The sequence below is a fragment of the Palaemon carinicauda genome, chromosome 26 (genome assembly GCF_036898095.1).
Source record: "Palaemon carinicauda isolate YSFRI2023 chromosome 26, ASM3689809v2, whole genome shotgun sequence".
Lineage (NCBI taxonomy): Eukaryota > Metazoa > Arthropoda > Malacostraca > Decapoda > Palaemonidae > Palaemon > Palaemon carinicauda.
In genome coordinates this window covers 34108682-34128354 of record NC_090750.1, presented here as the reverse complement: position 1 = coordinate 34128354, position 19673 = coordinate 34108682, and the positions used below count along the sequence as shown (strand labels likewise).

The window sequence follows — 19673 nt, the reverse complement described above, 5'->3', positions numbered from 1 at the left end:
ATTATGTAAAATTATGATGTGTAGCCTAAATAAAATGGTTATAGATAGGTCTGAGGACGTTTGTTTACGTATTAGGCGACAGTTAGACAAAATGTGAACACATCCTAGGCTATACTTCATGTTAGACCCCACTAAGTGAAAATTATAATCCTAAAGTAATTTGGGGAACCTATAGTTTCAAGTTCTCTGTTGTCTCTAGTTGTCATTTGTCGTGGATCCATTGATAACCCAACCATCGATGTTCCATTATTCTAATTCTAAATTTTCCATACGTCCCTGCCATCAATTTGCAACCCCGCCCGAGTTCTTCAGTCTGTTGCAAGTTTCAGTAATAGTTATGGAGAGCGTGTGTCAACTGTAGCCTACGTGGTGTCCATTGATGGTCACCCATTTAATTATTGACAAAACTTATTGTTGCTTGATTAATAAAGGGTTCCCGATTATGTGATGATGGCGTTTGAATTGACCCATCACATTTAATGTTAATTCCTTTACTTTTTTAGTTTATAGTAAGTTAGATGAGTCGGAAAACCCAAGCCTACATGGCTGAGGACTTTGGAGCGTGAAGTAGGAGATGATGAATGGAGCATTATTGATTTAGATGCTCAAGATAGAGACGACATGGCCCAAATCTAGGCCCTTAATTTGCGCCAATAGACGTAGGAGATGATGAAAGTCATTACTTACCCATCATGTTTTTTATTCATAAAGGCAAATTCTTACTTGTTTCTCATGTCAAAAATTTAAGCTACATTCCTATATTAAATTAGAAGCTTAGTTGAGCTACCGATGAATCACTATAGTCAATTCTTTTTATTGAGGCAGATTTGCACGGAAATCGCAGGGGTGCCTCTTTAGCTCGGAAAAAGTGTCCTACTAGCTGATAGGCTAGAATTATTTTGTCCAACCAATCAGCGATTAGGAGACTTTTCCGAGCTAAAAGGGCACCGATGCGAGTCGCTGCAAATGCGCCCCATTAAAAAAAAATGAGTATAGGTGTAATATTTTTTAACGTATGATAATGTTCAGTGATGTCCTCTTCTGTTTTGCAGAAAACAGAACTAGCACTTTTGTCTGTAATTATAATTTGAACCTATTTATTTCTAATATTTGACGATTTTAATAACAGTAGTAGGCTATGCTCTTTTTATTTGTCATATTTCACTCCTTTCTGTGATCCTTATTTCCTTTATTTCGCCTCTTCTGAATTTAGTTACTATCAGATATACGTTTCGTATTTTGTTGTCCTTTTCTTTTTCCTATTTATCAAGATTGTTTTTATTTGATGCCCTGGACGTGACTTAAATCTTCTATACCACAGAATTAAAGTAGTGTGCTATCATTTATTAAGACACTTTTCTATTATTAATTATTATGAACTTATGATATGCTATTATTATAAAGAAAATAAAATTGATAGGAAATATTAAGTTTTGCCTTATCTGATTGATGAATTGCAGTCGTAAAGGAAAATCTGCTTAACGATTACGAGAAACAGCACCCAGTTTGAAATCCACCACCTCCAGACTAATAGTAATCCTGAACGGTGTAATATATAGTGCTAGTGTTGTGATAAATTTAAGGGTTATTTTCGTAAGGTATATTAATCCTGTAGTAAGTTTTTATGTACAAATTTATTTGTTTCTGTTTGAAAGATTTTTTTTAACATTTTCGTCCTGAGTAGTTTGTTACCCTCCTCAGAATTTCAGAAATGTTAGAAATAGAATTGTTAATACTGTAGTCATCCCCTAGCCAGGTTAAGCCAGACAGTGTTAGGGTCTTGGGACCAGACAGTTTTAGGGTCTTGGGACCAGACAGTGTTAGGGTCTTGGGACCAGACAGTGTTAGGGTCTTGGGACCAGACAGTGTTAGGGTCTTGGGACCAGACATTGTTAGGGTCTTGGGACCTGACAGTGTTAGGGTCTTGGGACCAGGCAGTGTTAGGGTCTTGGGACCAGGCAGTGTTAGGGTCTTGGGACCAGACAGTTTTAGGGTCTTGGGATAATATTTATGTAATGGAAGGTAAACACTGACTCACTTAGATATTGAACCTTAGGCCTTATTTTTTATGCACTGATGTATTTCGAATATAGTGTTTGCCGTGTAAGTGACACAATTAATTTGTAGAAATTTCTTAAATATTACACATACTCTAGGATGGAACTATTATTATTATTATTATTATCATTATTATTATCATTAATTTTATTATTATTGTTGTTGTTAACAAGTGCCTAGCTTAACCTCTAATAGAGCAGTCTATTACAGGGGGCTTTACTGTTAGAGCTAGACTAGGGTCATTGCTCTCGTAATACTTCCAAAACATGGCTAGAAGTTTTAGTTACCAGAATGACTCTGCCGTTTGTGTGCTGTCGACTTGCCTCCCTGTACTAGACCTGGGGGTTTATGTATGATAGTGGCCACCTGTATGTATGATTACGGCTAACTTAGAATATGGCAGTGGAAGGGGGGTCGCAGGGAGGCGTCAGGTAATGACACGGCTTGCAGGTTAGGTTAGGAGGGAAAATTTAGGTTAGTTGATGTCAATTTTTAATCAAAATGGGAGGAACTGGCCATTGATATAAGGTACAAAGGCTCCTAGAGATGAAAACAATGCTTGGTAAATATATCATACTTTAATTAATAGGCAAATGCATGAACCATATATTTTTCTTTCTCGCTATCTTGTGTATTATGTATTTCTGACCATGATTATTGGGGGTATTTGTGTACAAGAGCACACTCTCCATTTACTCAAAAACCATATATTTCTGCAGCTCTCGTCTTTTTGTACAGTAATTAGGAGATTTTCTAAATGCCAGGAAAGCAAAAAACAGCAAGATATGTTGTGGAAGGGGGGAGGGGGGCAGTTGGTTGAGGAGGTACTAAACGACCTGGAACCGACATCTTCAACATAGTCAATCAAAGAGAAGTTCATGACATCAGCGGACATTTGGTACATATTCAAAATGTATACTAACTTGAAAATGGAGCAATTACTCAAAAGTGTCACTATTTGTGAATTGTATATTTGTTCCAACACAAAATACTTACCGAGAACTACTTTCTTTTGGAGTCACTTGTGATCCCTCTTTCTCGACCAAGGTTTTTCCCGCCGTTACCCCCCTTACTCCGCTCTACATAGGCTTACCCCCGTCGCCAAGGAATGCACCCTGAGGGCAGGATCAGGGCAGGTCACTGCTTCTCTGGGTCAGCGTCCTCATTAAGTTCCTTGGTCGTGAGCAGTACACAGCTCACTCTCGTCTCTCTCGATCCTTTGGCGCGTTTGTGTTCCACGTGTTTCCAGCGTGGGGACTTGTGTTTTTTCGTAGTGCGATATTCTCAGGTGTTACAGTGCGTTCTCCCTGTGTATATCCCCAGTGTACGTATAGCTCACTAGTGTTGTGCCATTCGTGTGCGAACGATGGAGCATGTGCGCCGTTGCCCTGGGCCTAGAGCCGGAAAGTCGTGTGGGGCTTTCCTCTCAAAGCCAGAGGTAGATCCTCACTCCCTTTGTTCCACGTGTAGGGGGAAAGTTTGCTCCTCCGCGGACACGTGTCCGGAGTGCGTAAGTTGGGATGATATCCAGTGGGTACGCTACGGTACCAAAAAGAAGAAATCTTCGAAGCGTTCCCCCAGGAAGATTAGTGTCGTATCTTCGTTACCGTCGGCCAGTGATCGGTCCGACGAAGCCTCGGCTTCTCCGTCTCCTTCGCAGAGGAGAGGGCATGAAGCCTCTATTGTTGTAGAAAGTCAAGGCGTTCTTCCCAGGGAATCCAGTGCGAGGGAAGAACCAAGGGCGGGCCCCTCTAGGGCTAACGAAAGGCCCGGTAGTGCTTCGGGTGAGTCAGGCCTTGTGGTGGGGGGCCACGCGTCCTCTGAAGACCCCTTATGGGGCAGTGTTGTAGTATCAGAGTCACCTCCGCCCTCGTGGGCCGGTGCGTCGGGCTCTCCCACGCCAGGGGACAGCCAAACTAGAATTCGCCGCCCGAGTAGCGATGCCTTCGGGTGGAAGCTACCGAAGACGCCAGGGAGGTCACTGCTAAGAATGGACGTGACCCTGGACCCCTGGCCCCCTGGCATGGAAAGATTAGACTCTGTGCCGACGATCTCCACGGCGGTTCCCGAGGACTTCCTCCAGCATTCGATCTCGGGCACCCGGCGTCGAGGAAATTCCCCCGCGGATCACGCTAGCAGCCGTTACGCGAGAAGCGTGGCGCCGTCGGACTCGTCAGAAGTAGACTCATCCTCCTCCGAGGAAGTCAGGGGGAAACGACGCAGGAGAAGGGAACTGTCCGAGAGCGAACATTCCCGCTCTAGGTCAAGGTCGCGGCCTAGCAAGAAGCGCTCCCGCTCCCATTCTCGTAAGTATAGGAGAAATGTCTCTCCCGGGGGCGCCTGGGTCTACGTACCTTCAGGAGAGTCCAAGAGGCTCCATTCACCAGACCCTCGATCCAGCGAACGTGCGTCTAGGCTGCCGCTCTCTACGCACAGCCTAGAACCGCGCGACCTGGCACGCAGGAAAGACCTCTCGCAGAAGCATAAGTCCTCGAGGCCTCCGGTTCACCCCGCCCAGCGGGGGGAAACGCGCTTCTTTGCAGCAGCCTGACCGAACCAGCCCAGCTGGTGCGGTCATCGAGTAAGAAGGAACGGTTCCCGTTGTCGGGTCAGCCCACCGGGACCGTGACTTCCGCTTCCAGAGCCTTCGGGCAACCGAGGGCCCTCCCTGAGCCGGTGGTACCCAACTTGCAGCGAGATCCACCCTCTTACGGAGCTCACTACAGTTACAGGGCGGCCCCCCTGGACCCAAGGGCTGGACGACCGGTCTGCCGAACCAGCAACCCGGCGCCCCCACTCCAGGCCGAGGCCTCGGCTGACGAAGGGGAAGCTCCCCCATCGGAGGACTCCGCATATAGAAGAGTGGTGGGCCTCATCAGGAGGCACCATGGGATTACGGAACCCTCGGCGCCAAAGGGGGATTCCTGGAGATCAAGCCTCCTGAGAATTACCCATCACGCCACCCTTCCGAAATCCTCCCTGGCCCTTCCTCTTGCCCCAGACCTAGTACTAGGGCAAGAGTACATAGACAACTTGGTGGCCAGCAATGCGGAAGCCCCCAAGTCCCAGAGTGCCTCGAAACTGCTCCAGGGCCTCAAAGCGCAAGGGAAAGTATACATTCCGGAAGGGCGGCGCCCAGGCCCCTGTAGAGTGGACCCGGCCTTGGACATCCTAGGACAAGGCGGCTCAGACGAAAGGGCCTCGTCAGCCCCGGTTTCCTTCTCTCCTACGGAAGCCGCCATGATAGAGGAGATGTCGCGGGACCTGGTTAACGTCTCCTCATGGCTGGACTGGTGGGCCTCCACTTTAGTAAACGTGCAAGCCTCCGTCAACCCCGAAGATCCTGAACAGCAAAGCCTCCTGACGGACCTTCTCACCTCCGGGGGGAAAACTCTTAAGTTTCTATCGTACCAGGCGCTCGCCCTGACGGCCAACTGGGTCCTAAGGAAACGAGACACGGTCCTAGCTAAGGTATCAAGTAGGATCCCGGACAGAGAGGCCCGAGCTGTACGTAGCCTACCCTTGTGGGGTGAGTCTCTGTTCCCATTAAAAGAGCTGGAGAACCTGATGGAGAAAGTGTCTAAGAAGAAAGAGGCCAACGTCCCCAGACCTGCGTCGTCTAAAAGGCCGCCATACAGGAGGGCCGCCTCAGATAGCGCCGTGACTCCTCAGACCGCCCCCAACACTTCGAGGAGGGACGGCCCTTCCTCCTCCTGGACAACAACTCCTCAGCCCTCCCGCAGAGGAGCACCAGCTTCTTCCAGCTCCTTCAGGTCGGGTTACTCCTCCTCTAGGAGAGGCAGATCAGGCCGCCCCTTTAGGAGAAGGTAGAGGGAGAGGCCCCCTACTCCCGCCCAAGCCTCGGGTTGGGGGATGCCTCAGACCGCATTGGCAAGCATGGAAGGCACAAGGAGCGGATCCTTGGACGGTGTCCGTCCTGAAGGAAGGCTACAGGCTCCCCTTCATAGCGGAGCCACCCCCTCTTATTCCAGCCAGCCAGACAGAATGGTTGGCCCCCAGAGACCCGATGAAAAGGGCCACCCTTCAAGAGGAGATTTCCTCCATGTTAGAGAAGGGGGCCATGGAAGAGGTCCTTCTCCCAGGCCCAGGCTTCTACAGCCGTCTGTTCCTGGTAGAGAAAGCAACGGGGGGGGGGGGGGGGGGGGGGTGGAGACCCATGATAGACCTGTCGGCCCTCAACAAGTTCGTCAGGAAGACGGACTTCAAGATGGACACCCCAAAATCCGTCCTGCTGTCCTTGAGGGAGAAAGATTATATGATGACTGTCGACCTCAAGGACGCATACTTCCAGATCCCTGTCCACCCGTCGAGTCGGAAGTTCCTCCGGGTAAATGGGGTTCCCAGATCCTGCAGTTCAAGACCCTTTGCTTCGGTCTGTCGACGGCCCCTCAAGTGTGCACGAGGGTCTTCGCGACAGTCTCAGTGTGGGCTCACGAACGAGGTATCCGTCTCATCAGATACCTGGACGACTGGTTGCTCCTTTCCAACTCAAGGGCCCTCTTGGAGGAGCAAGGGAGAAACCTCCTCCAGTTTTGCAGGAATCTGGGAATCGTAATCAATCTGGAAAAGTCGAACTTAACACCATCCAACAGAATGGGATACATGGGGATGACGTTGGATACCGTGCAGGGGAAGGTTTTCCCCTCGGAAGACAGGATACGGAACCTCAAGCGCATCATTCAGCCGTTCCTGTCAGAACATTCCAGGAGGGCGAGAGACTGGCAGAGACTGATAGGTCACCTGGTCTCATTGGAGAAACTGGTTCCCCAAGGGAGGATGAGGCTCAGACCCATTTAATGGAACCTCAAGAGCCTCTGGTCCCAGACAGACTCGCAGAAGGCGTTAATTCCAGTCCTTCCAGACACGAGAACCTCCCTAGAATGGTGGCACTGCCAGTCGAACTCCCTCAAGGGGATGCCCCTCGGGTCCAGTCCCCCCGAGTACCTCCTGTTCACAGACGCCTCCAACCAAGGGTGGGGGACAACACGCGGTACCTGGTCGGAGAGCGAAAAGCCTCTACACATCAATGGCCTAGAACTAAGAGCAGTCCAGAAGGCATGTCGTCACTTTGCAAGTCGGCTAAAGGGAAACACCGTGGCGTTAATGTGCGACAACGCCACGGTAGTGGCCTACATAAAGAAGCAAGGAGGCATGGGATCGAAAGAACTGTGCGACCTCGCCATAAGCATCCTACATTGGGCAGACGAGCAGCAAGTGGTGCTGCTAGCAAGGTTCATCCCCGGGAAGAAAAACGTTCTGGCCGACGGCCTCAGCAGAATGGGTCAAATAGTGGGGACAGAGTGGTCTCTACACCCAGAAGTAGCCAGACTCATCATTCAACACTGGGGCTCCCCGGTGATGGACCTCTTTGCAACAAAGTTCAACGCCCAACTACCGGTCTATTGCTCCCCGGTCCCAGACCAAAAGGCAGCCCTAGAAGACGCCTTCCAGCACAGGTGGGACAACCTGGATGTGTACGCTTTTCCCCCCTTCACGTTGATAAGACAGGTACTCAACAGAGTAAGGGCCTCCCGAAACCTGAGGATGACTTTGGTAGCGCCCTGGTGGCCGGAGAGAGAGTGGTTCGCGGACCTAAAAGACCTAGCGAGCCAACCACCTTGGCCTCTGCCCGCCAGGTCAGACCTCCTGCACCAACCGCACTTCTTCAGGCTCCACGACAACCCTCTCTCTCTTCGCCTTCACGCCTGGAGACTATCGAGCGGCTCCTGAAGAAGGAGGGGTACTCCGCCACCACAGCTAAGAGAATGTCCCTATACCTGAGGAGATCCTCTACCGCGGTATACCAGGCGAAGTGGGCCTCCTTCACGAAGTGGTGCTCGGAGAAACACATTAGACCTCTTAAAGCTTCGGTCCCGGACATAGCTGAGTTTCTGGTGTATCTTAGAGATAAAGTGGGAATGTCAATTCCAGCCATTAAAGGAGTTCGAGCCGCCTTAGGCCAAGTCTTCCTCCTGAAAGGCATCGACCTGGGGACCTCGAGACACATAGTGATGCTGATCAGGAGTTTCGAGCAATCCTGCCCCCCTCAAGCTAGGAGAGTGCCCAGGTGGGACCTAGCCAAGGTCTTGAAGATGCTAAGTCGTCCTCCCTTTGAACCCCTGAAAGATATCGGGGACAAAGACCTCACCCTCAAGACCGTCTTCTTGCTAGCCTTAGCTTCGGCTAAGAGAGTGGGCGAGATCCATGGTCTGTCTTACGACGTTTCGCACTCCAAAGGGTGGAAGGAAGTGTCCTTCAGGTTCGTGCCCTCCTTTGTGGCGAAGACTCGGAACCCAGCAGTCTGGGACCCGAGGTTTGAAGGTTTCTCAATTCCGGCCATTCCCAAGATGGGCATTACGGAAGACTTGAAGTTATGCCCAGTATGGACGCTCAGAAAATACCTGGAAAGGACAGCTCATCTCCGACCAGGTATCAAGAACCTCTTCGTTTCCACAGGTGTTAATAGGAAGCAAGTTTCCAAGAACACCATTTCCTTCTGGCTGAGACAAGTCATCGCTAGAGCCTATGAAGAGGATAAAATGGCAGTGCCAGGCACTCCCCGCCCCCATGACATCAGGGGTCTGAGCACCTCCTTGGCCTTTGAGAGAAATCTGGCGGTGGGGCAGATCCTGCAGGCAGGCACTTGGTCGCGCCAGTCGACCTTTACTGCCCACTACCTCAAGGATTATTCAAGAAAATCCTTGGACGGGTTCTCCATTGGGACAGTCATTGCCGCCCTCCAAGCTGTGTAGCGGTAGGCCAGAGGCTGTCCCCAACGATGAACAAATTCTTCGCGACTACATCAGGAGAAAATCGTCAGAAGAAGTTTTAGGAGGTGAGTCTTAGATAATAGCGTAAGGTTCCGCAGTTACCCTCGCTCCGCACTCTGATAGGCCCCCGCATTCCATAGCCCTCTAGGCACTACGTGCCGAGTCAAGTGTCAGAATAGCACTCCCGCCTCCTAAAGTATAAGTCTCCAAAAGAAAGTAGTTCTCGGTAAGTATTTTGTGTTGGAACAAATAAAAAATTTTAAGTAATTTTTATTTTTCCTAACATACTTACCGAGAACTACTTTCGGGTAATGGCCCTCCCTTCCGTCCCCGAGTGCCATCCTTCCATTGCCAAGTTGGGTTAAGCGACGAACTTAATGAGGACGCTGACCCAGAGAAGCAGTGACCTGCCCTAATCCTGCCCTCAGGGCGCATTCCTTGGCGGCGGGGGTAAGCCTATGTAGAGCGGAGTAAGGGGGGTAACGGCGGGAAAAACCTTGGTCGAGAAAGAGGGATCACAAGTGACTCCAAAAGAAAGTAGTTCTCGGTAAGTATGTTAGGAAAAATAAAAATTACTTAAAGTTTTTGATTTTATTTGGTAAATAGTTGACAATAAATCTTATTTCTTTTATAGAAACTTTTTATGAGAGTGACTATTTTTGCAGTGTATGACTGTTTTCAATGGCGGAAAATTGGCAGGCATCCTTAGGCAGTGGTCAATAGATGGCGTTAGTGTAGCAAAACGTCGTCTGGGAAAACTAGTCATTCTCAAAATAGTTTCTTTAAAAAAAACCACTAAGATTTATTATTAAATATTTACCAAATATAAAATATACATTTCACAGATATATAGTTCCATTTTTGAGTAATTACTCCATTTTTATTTTAGTATATACAGTGAACCCTCGTTTATCGCGGTAGATAGGTTCCAGACGCGGGCGCGATAGGTGAAAATCCGCGAAGTAGTGACAGCATATTTACCTATTTATTTAACATGTATATTCGGACTTTTAAAACCTTCCCTTGTACGTAGTACTGTTAACAAACCACCCTTTAATGTACAGAACACTTAATGCATGTACTACAGCACCCTAAACTAAAACAGGCACAAATATTAAAGGCGATTTTATATCATGTGTTTCCTAAACACCTAAAAAGCACGATAAAAAATGGCAACCAATGTTTTGTTTACGTTCATCTCTGATCATAATGAAGAAACAAACTCATTTAGTGTACACATATATGTACGTATAGGTTAGTTTTTGCATCGATTATATTGATTATACAGTACTGTATGTTGATTTTTTTATTACCAATGTTTTAGTTTACGTATTTTTCTTAGGACTTCCAAATGAAATCTTTTTCTTTATGACGCCGCCTGAAACAACGGCGTGTTCGCTCAGTAAACAACCACGCTCAGAACAAACAAGGCATTTAACGCGCATGATGATAGTGATAAATAATGATACAGTACATACAGTATTTACAGTAAAAGCATTTACAAAATATGTTACCTTACAAATATAAATTATACAGTACTTGTACGTAGCAAAGCAGGAAAACAATTTGAGAGAGAGAGAGAGAGAGAGAGAGAGAGAGAGAGAGAGAGAGAGAGAGAGAGAGAGAGAGAGAGAGAGAGAGAGAGAGAGAGAGATTGTTTTACGTACGTAAATGTAAATTTTAAACAAAAAAAATATGATAGGTTACAACATGTAGACTTTTAAAACCTTCCCTTTAACTTAATGCATACAGTACGTACATTACTAAACTATAAAACAGGTTAAAGTAAAAAATAAAGATTGTTACTGTACTCACCACGAAAGAAGTTCAAGAAAAACTTGAATGACGATGGCGATGAATTTGCTGCACAGTAGAAATGATGATGATGAAGCTGATGATGTGTTCTACTGTGCAGTCAACGATAGTATTTTACGTCTCTTCAGACGGAGGTGTCTTTTCCTGGGACACCTCTTCAACTTCTTCAATTTCTTCCGAAGGCGTACTAGCAGGAGGAACTGGCTCTTTTTTGCGAGGCTGGAAGAACATTGTGATCGGAAGTTGTTGCCGCTGCTTCTTTTTTCGATCCAAGAGCATCCTGTAGGGAGTCATGATGTCATCGACCTTATTTGAGAATTGCATCGAGCGAACCATATCCTCGTCCCACTCTTGTAACATTTCTTTCGCCTCCTTCATATGGTTGCAGAACTTGGCAAGCCGTTCTAATGTTAAGCCCGTTTCTTCGACATTTTCTTGGGTCTCTTCCTGGGTACCCTCACTCTCTTCCTCACTTGCCGATTTCGTCAGGTCTTCGAGGTCTGCGTCAGTTAGGGGCTGGGAATGGCAGTCCAACAACTCGTCGACGTCTTCAGTCGTCATGTCGCCAAACCCGTCACCTCCAATTATGGCAGCCAACTGCACAGATTTCCGTATTGCAGAGTGTTGGATTTCCGACGGAGTAAATCCCTTGTCGTCGTAAACAATATCGGGCCACAGCTTCTTCCAGCTCGCATTTACGGTTGCAGGTTTCATCTCTTGAAGTGCCTTTTGAATATTCTGCAGGCACGTGGCTATGGTGTACTGCCGCCAGTACGCCTTCAAGTTGAAGTCTTCATCCTCGTCATCTTGGGCAGCATCCACACACGCAACGAGGTCCGCCAAGGTATTCTTCGTGTAGAGGGCCTTGAATGCCCTGATAACCCCCTGGTCCATTGGTTGAATTAATGACGTGGTGTTGGGTGGCAGGAACTCAACCTGAACGCCCTCACGCGACAGGTCAGTTGCGTGTCCACCAGCGTTATCCATAAGGAGAAGGATCTTGAATGGCAAGCCCTTCCCTAAGAGATATTCATGGACTTGCGGGATGAAACACTGGTGGAACCAGTTGGAGGTCAGCATCTTCGTAATCCATGCTTTTTGATTATGCATCCAGTACACGGGAAGGAGATTCTTATTTTTATTTTTCAAAGCGCGAGGATTTTTCAACTTATAAATAAGCCCCGGCTTTAACAAAAATCCAGCAGCATTGCCACACATCACGAGGGTAACGCGATCCTTGAATGCCTTAAAGCCAGAGGCTTTGGCTTCCTCTTTGAACAGGAAAGTTCGCGACGGCATTCTCTTCCAAAACAAGCCGGTTTCATCCATATTAAAGACTTGTTCCGGCTTGTATCCACCTTCAGTGATAATGTTCTTGAAAGTCTGGTTCACGTAAGTTTCAGCAGCGGCAGTGTCAGCGGAAGCAGACTCCCCATGCAGGGAAACGCTTTTCAGGGCGAAGCGTTTCTGAAACTTCGCGAACCATCCTTTGCTTGCGGAAAAACGTTTCTGAGGCTGGGAATCAGTGGATGTCCCTGGTTGAGGATCATCTGCATCATCATCATCTTCAGCATGGTTGCCGTCGTCGTCTTTAGGTTCCTTTGCAGCAAAATTCTCATATAAGCTCAAAGCCTTTGTTTGGATGGTGTTCGTATCCAACGCTATGTTCTTCTTCCGGCAGTCGGCAATCCACACAGCTAAAGCACCTTCCATGCGTACGATCGTTTTATTACGCGTTGTAACGACTCGCTTCGCTGATCTGCTAAAGGTGATTGCAGCAGTCTTTCTAATGTTCGCCTCGTCCTTCTTGATGTAGCGAACGGTGGATTCGTTGATGCCAAAATGGCGGCCGGCGGCCGCGTAACTTCTACCATCTTTTAACATGTCGAGAAGCGTAACCTTCTCAGCTATCGTCATCATCCTTCGGTGGCGTTTAGGCTCACTACCAGCCTTACTAGAAGCAGAACGCTTGGGAGGCATTGTAACAGAAAGTTCAACAAAAAGTTCAACTTAAAACAGTCGCACACAGCACAGATTAAACTTCACAAACTTAAGAACGTCTACTCAGCAATACGCGGAAAGAGAAAGTGAACGATGCAGCCCCGCGAGAACTTTGATGCTGCGGGTAGAAGATGCGGGCAAAACACCAATCACAGGCTAGATAACAAAACTTGAGTTTTGATTCGTCATCTATCAGCGCTTGAACCAATCACAACCCGTCTTACAGTACTATGGCGCGTTGGTTACTCATAGAAGATGCCCCCGCGCATACTGAACGTACGTAGATTAAGTACAATACCGTAATAATAATAAATAATGATAATAATACTGTACAGTAATGATAATAATAATAATGATTAATAATAATAACAATAATAATTTTATTAACAACAACAACAATAATAATAATAATAACAATAATAATAAAAATTTACGTACGCTATTTTACGCCTCTCTCTCTCTCTCTCTCTCTCTCTCTCTCTCTCTCTCTCTCTCTCTCTCTCTCTCTCTCTCTCTCTCTCTCTCTCTCTCTCGTACGCTTACAGTATTCGAAATGTGATTTTTGCAACAAAGAATATTATTGGATGCAGTACTGTACTACGTACGTATACATACAAAAGATTCATGGAAAAGAAGCACATCCATTACAGTACACACCATTCTAATATGGTATGACTGCATCTGATTTGCGTTTCATGTTCGATTTAATTTTACTACGTACTGAATTATCGTATGATCACATTCTCTTTTCGTGTTTTATTTCTTTCTGTGCTGAATTATATATCATATGTAATGCAATGAACAATCAGTAAGAGCAGATATTACTAATTACAGTATTAATGGAATTACAGGTAACAAAATATCGTATTTGGTTGTCTTCAGATTTCGCGGTATTTTCGAATTTTCCGGAAAATCCGCGATATGTATATATATATGGGTTATGGGAAAACCCCGCGAAGTGGTGAATCCGCGATTGTCGAACCGCGAAGTAGCGAGGGTTCACTGTACAGTGAACCCTCGCTACTTCGCGGTTCGACCATCGCGGATTCACCACTTCGCGGATTTTTTCCATAACCCATATATATACAGTAATATATATATATATATGTATGCATGTATTTATGTATATATGTAGGTATGTATATGTGTATACATATAAATATATATATATATATATATATATATATATATATATATATATATATATATACACACACACACACACACACACATATATATATATATATATATATATATATATATATATATATATATATATATATATATATCTAAAGTAGGAAGATGTGATGTAGTTCTAAGGGAAAAGTATGGGAAATATGTCTGGGTAATAAGCAAAGCTCTACCTCCAGTTTGTTTCTACATTATGATCAGAGATAAATGTAAACAAAACATTGGTTGCCATTTTTTATCGTGCTTTTTAGCATGTTTAGGAAATGCATGATATAAAATCACCTTTAATATTTGTGCCTGTTTTAGTTTAGGGTACTGTAGTACATGCATTAAGTGTTCTGTACATTAAAGGGTAGTTTGTTAACAGTACTACGTACAAGAGAAGGTTTTAAAAGTCTGAATATACATGTTGAATAAATAGGTAAAAATGGTGTCACTACTTCGCGGATTTTCACCTATCGCGGCCGCGACTGGAACCTATCTACCGCGATAAACGAGGGTTCACTGTATTTTGAATATATACCAAATGTCCGCTGACGTCATAAATTTCTCCTTGATTGACTATGTTGACGATGTCGGTTCCAGGTCATTTAGTACCTCCTCCAGCAACCCCTCCCCCTCCCCCCTGGTGCAACATATCTGCCTATTTTTAAATATTTAACTTAGCCGGTGAATATATAATAGCTGCTGCTCCAGCGGCTCGACAGAAAAACACACAAAAACTCGCGAGCGATCGCTATGAAGGTTGCGGGTGTGCCCACCAGCGCCAACTATCGGCCAGATACCGCACATGCATGTAAACAAGCCTCAATTCTTCTCTGTCGACCTTGACGACAAGACGTATCAATACTCGCTGTATAACCTGGAGTTTTCTCAACATATTTGGTGAAGTACTTCATTTTGGTTTGAGCATTCGCAGTGCAGGTGTTTTTCCTCAACTTAAACTCTTGAACTCTTTATTGGACAGATTTAATTGTTGATGACTTGGATTGTTTTTTGGATTTTCTTTGACTAATTCAAAATGGCTGACGCTTCACAAGCCCCTAGATTTCGTAAGTGTAATGCTAGGGATTGCAATAGGCGTCTTCCAAAGGCCTCTCTCGACCCACATACTGTGTGTTCTAATTGTCGGGGTAAAACCTGTCAATTAGGAGATCGGTGTGAGGAATGCGTGGGCCTTTCGGAATTCGATTGGCTCGAATACGTCAAGTATTCCCGTAAGCTAGAGAGAGATAGGGTAAGGAGGAGTTCCTCTAGATCAGTAGATTTTTCCTCTCCACATGCCCCTGAACCTAATCCTTCCCCTGTAGTGGTTGTGCCTGAACCCCCTACTGGCTCTCAGGAACCATCGATGCGAGACATGTTACGTGCCATTCATGCCTTGGGTGAAAGAGTTGAATTGTTAGCAACAGATCGTAATCAACTCATGGCTGACGTTAAAGAGCTAAAGTGTCAGAGTGCCACAGCGGAAAATCGTGGGAAAGTGATTAGTGCGCAAAGTGTTGTCAGTGTTGCGACCGAGGGTTCGTCTGTTCGTGCCTGTCGTTCGCCTAGTCCGAGACCTCTTGCAAGCTCCCAAGCCCAGGGGAGAAGTAATGTCGTACGACTTATGGGTTCGAGAGGCCTTGATCAGCGAACAGACGTTCCCTCTATGGTAACAGGCGTGTCTCATCAAGATCGCCCCTACCATAAGACGAGAAAGACCATTTTCTCCTCGTCATCCGAAGGCTTTTCGCATAAGAAACCGTGGAGCAAGGTTTCTAGGCCCCTTAAGCGAAAGTCGGTCCCTTCAGGACAGGTCCAGCGTCCTGGTTGTAGCCATTGGGACAGCTCTGACCCTTTGCAGTCATCGGAAGACTGCTCGCCGCCTAAACAGCAACGTTACACAGGCTCAGAGAGTCTTGGTGTAGGCAAGGTTGTGCAGTCTCAGACGTTAACCCCGTCTTTTACCGCACCCATTCCCGTTGATCCTAAATGGGTTGTGCTGCAAGACATGCAGATCAAGCTCGCCTCCCTTATGGAAGACTATTCTGCTGAAAAGGTTCACGATGATCCTCGCCGCTTAACTCATCGAGATCCTGGCCTTCAGCCGCCAAAACGAGCCTTTGCTCGTCCTGTTGACGTTAGCGTGGCTAAGTCACGTCAGTCACGCTTTGTAGAGCCTCACTCGATGCAGTCACGTGTTGACTTTCAGCCGCATATGGACGTTCAGCCACTTCCTAATGCTCTTGTTGACGTTCAGGACGTTCGCCAACCAGCGGAGTTGACTTGTTTTGACGCTGAGCGTCAACCACCGCAGTCTAGAGTTGTTTTGACTGCTCAGACTAGGCAGTCAAAACAGTCTCGAGTTGACGTCGAGCGTCCTCCCGCTCCTGTTGTTGTTGACAGTCAGGCTGTTAAGCAGTTACATGACGTAGCGTCCTGGACTGCTACTAATGCACCAGTGCGTGTGGACTCTGCGTGTCAAGCATTGCCAACCCCTTTGCTTGTTACTCAGCAGTTGTCGGATGAGGATCCTTCAGATGAGGACGTTGCTGACCCTCATCATGATGATCATCCTTCGGATGTAGACGAACCTAGAACGGTTCCTCCATCAATGGACTTTAAGAAAGTCATGTTAATTTTCAAGGAGCTTTTTCCCGATCACTTCGTCACTGTTGCTCCTCGTTCGCCACCGTCTGAGTTTGCTCTAGGCTTACCTGCTAACATGCCAGCCTTTACAAAGCTAGTGCTCTCTCGCTCTTCCAAGAGAGCTTTACGGCTTTTAGGCGACTGGTTGGATACCAGGAGGAGTTTGGGGAAGACGGCCTTTGCCTTCCCTCCGTCAAAGCTCTCGTCTAGATCGAGCGTCTGGTATGCCACGGGAGAAGTTCTCGGCTTGGGAGTCCCTGCCTCTGCCCAGGGTGACTTCTCAAGCCTCGTAGACTCTCCCCGCCGCCTAGCCATGAGACGCTCGAAGATTAGTTGGTCCTCCTCGGACCTTGACCATCTGCTGAAAGGCGTATACAGAGCCTTTGAAGTTTTCAACTTCCTTGACTGGTCTTTGGGAGCCTTAAGTAGGAAAATCTCATCGGCTGATAGAGATGTCTCCTTACTGATAATGTCCTGTATGGATAAAGCCATCCGCGATGGTTCCAATGAGCTCGCCTCCTCTTTTACGTCGGGAGTCTTAAAGAAGCGAGAGTCCCTTTGCTCTTTTCTTTCGGCAGGAGTTACTCCCTGTCAGAGATCAGAACTGCTCTTTGCTCCCTTATCAAAGTTTTTGTTTCCGCAACAATTGGTTAAGGACATAGCTTCTTCGCTTGTGCAGAAGGACACCCATGACTTGGTGGCGTCCTCTGCTCGCAAGGGGACTCCTTCTACATCCTTTTCTGCTAGACCCAGGATCGACACTCCGGCGTCCAGATTTATCCCGCCCTATCGTGGCAGAGCTCTCAGCAGGGGAAGTACTCGTGCCGAGGGAAAGAGAGGAAAGAAGAGAGGAGCCAAGTCCTCACGTGGCAGAGTCTGACTGCCCACAGCCTCAGACAGCAGTAGGAGCCAGATTGAAGAGCTTCTGGCAGGCCTGGGAGAAGAGGGGCGCAGACCAACAGTCTGTTCGGTTGCTCAGAGAGGGGTACAAAATTCCATTTGTACGCAAACCTCCTCTAGCGACTTCCCCCATCGACCTCTCTCCCAGGTACCGAGAGGAGTCAAAGAGACAAGCCCTAAACCTAGAAGTGTCTCTGTTGCTAGAGAAGGGAGCGATGGTGAAAGTCTCGGACCTTCAATCACCGGGGTTTTACAACCGTCTCTTCCTAGTCCCGAAGAAGACAGGAGGTTGGAGACCGGTGCTAGATGTCAGTGCGCTCAACGTCTTTGTTACGAAAACAAAGTTCACCATGGAGACCACGAAATCAGTCTTAGCAGCGGTCAGAAAGGGAGACTGGATGGTCTCTCTCGACCTACGAGACGCGTACTTCCACATCCCTATACACCCAGATTCCCAACCATTTCTGAGGTTGGTTTTCAAGAATGTGGTACGTATACCAGTTTCGGGCCCTGTGCTTTGGCCTAAGTCCTGCTCCTCTCGTGTTTACGAGGCTTATGAGGAATGTAGCAAAATTCCTCCATTTATCGGGAATCCGAGCCTCCCTGTACTTGGACGACTGGCTTCTCAGAGCCTCGTCCAGTCATCGCTGTCTGCAGGATCTTCATTGGACATTGGATCTGACCAAGGAATTGGGACTTTTGGTCAACCTAGAAAAGTCCCAGCTGATTCCATCCCAAACTATACTGTATTTAGGGATGGAGATTCGCAGTCCAGTTTTTTGGGCTTTTCCGTCTGCCACCCGAATAGAGCAAGCCCTGCTCAAAGTCCAACTAATGTTGAAGAGAGAACGGTGCTCAGTCAGGAATTGGATGAGTCTAGTAAGAACTCTATCATCCCTGGAGCAGTTTGTCTCGCTAGGAAGACTACACCTTCGACCTCTCCAGTTCCATCTAGCCTTTCACTGGAAGAAGGACAAGACGTTAGAGACGGTCTCAATCCCGGTCTCCGAACCAGTAAAGGCATGCCTGAATTGGTGGAACGACAATATCAGTCTGAGAGAGGGACTTTCCCTAGCAGTTCAGAACCCAAACCACGTACTATTCTCAGACGCGTCGGATTTGGGTTGGGGTGCGACCCTGGACGGTCGGGAATGCTCAGGTCTGTGGACCTCAAGTCAGAGGAGCATGCACATCAACGGCAAGGAGCTTTTGGCAGTCCACTTGGCCTTGATGAAATTCGAGAGTCTCCTTCGAAACAAAGTGGTAGAGATCAACTCCGACAATACCACAGCCTTGGCGTACATCTCCAAGCAAGGAGGCACCCACTCCCTCACGCTGTACGAGATCGCAAGGGACCTGCTCATTTGGTCAAGAGATCGAGGCATCTCCCTGTTAACGAGGTTTATCCAGGGCGACTTGAACGTCTTAGCAGACTGTCTCAGTCGGAGGGGTCAAGTAATTCCTACGGAATGGACCCTCCACAAGGACGTGTGCAAGAGTCTTTGGGCGACTTGGGGTCAACCCACCATAGACCTCTTTGCCACCTCGATGACCAAGAGACTTCCAATCTATTGCTCTCCAGTCCCAGACCCAGCAGCAATACACATAGACGCATTTCTCCTAGATTGGTCTCATCTGGACTTATATGCATTCCCACCATTCAAGATTGTCAACAAGGTACTGCAGAAGTTCGCCTCTCACGAAGGGACAAGGTTGACGTTGGTTGCTCCCCTCTGGCCCGTGAGAGAGTGGTTCACCGAGGTACTTCGATGGCTGGTAGACTTTCCAAGAAGTCTTCCTCTAAGGGTAGATCTGTTACGTCAGCCCCACGTAAAGAATGTACACCAAAACCTCCCCGCTCTTCGTCTGACTGCCTTCAGACTATCGAAAGACTCTCAAGAGCTCGAGGCTTTTCGAAGGAGGCAGCCAGTGCGATTGCAAGAGCGAGGAGAGCTTCTACCATTAGAGTATACCAGTCGAAGTGGGAAGTCTTTCGAGACTGGTGCAAGTCAGCATCTGTGTCCTCGTCCAGTACCTCTGTAGCCCAAATCGCTGATTTTCTTTTACATCTGAGAAAGGTTCGCTCCCTTTCAGCTCCCACGATCAAGGGCTACAGGAGCATGTTGGCTTCGGTCTTCCGGCATAGAGGCTTAGATCTTTCCAACAATAAAGATCTCCAAGATCTCCTTAAGTCTTTCGAGACCTCTAAGGAACGTCGTTTGGCAATCCTGGATGGAACTTAGACGTGGTCCTAAGGTTCCTCATGTCAGACAGGTTTGAGCCATT

At 47.2% G+C, this 19673-nt stretch overlaps 1 protein-coding gene across 2 annotated transcripts in view; it reads left to right on the top strand.

The window, feature by feature from the left end:
- Positions 1–1488: 1488 nt before the first annotated feature.
- The window catches only part of LOC137619482 (NEDD8-conjugating enzyme UBE2F-like), a 164746-nt gene continuing 146561 nt past the window's right edge, over positions 1489–19673 (top strand). The window contains exon 1 of one of the 2 annotated variants that reach the window (XM_068349543.1): positions 1489–1614. The gene's annotated coding sequence lies outside the window, so the exon portion shown is untranslated. The remainder of the gene's footprint in view (positions 1615–19673) is intronic. The other variant, XM_068349544.1, reaches the window with a different exon arrangement.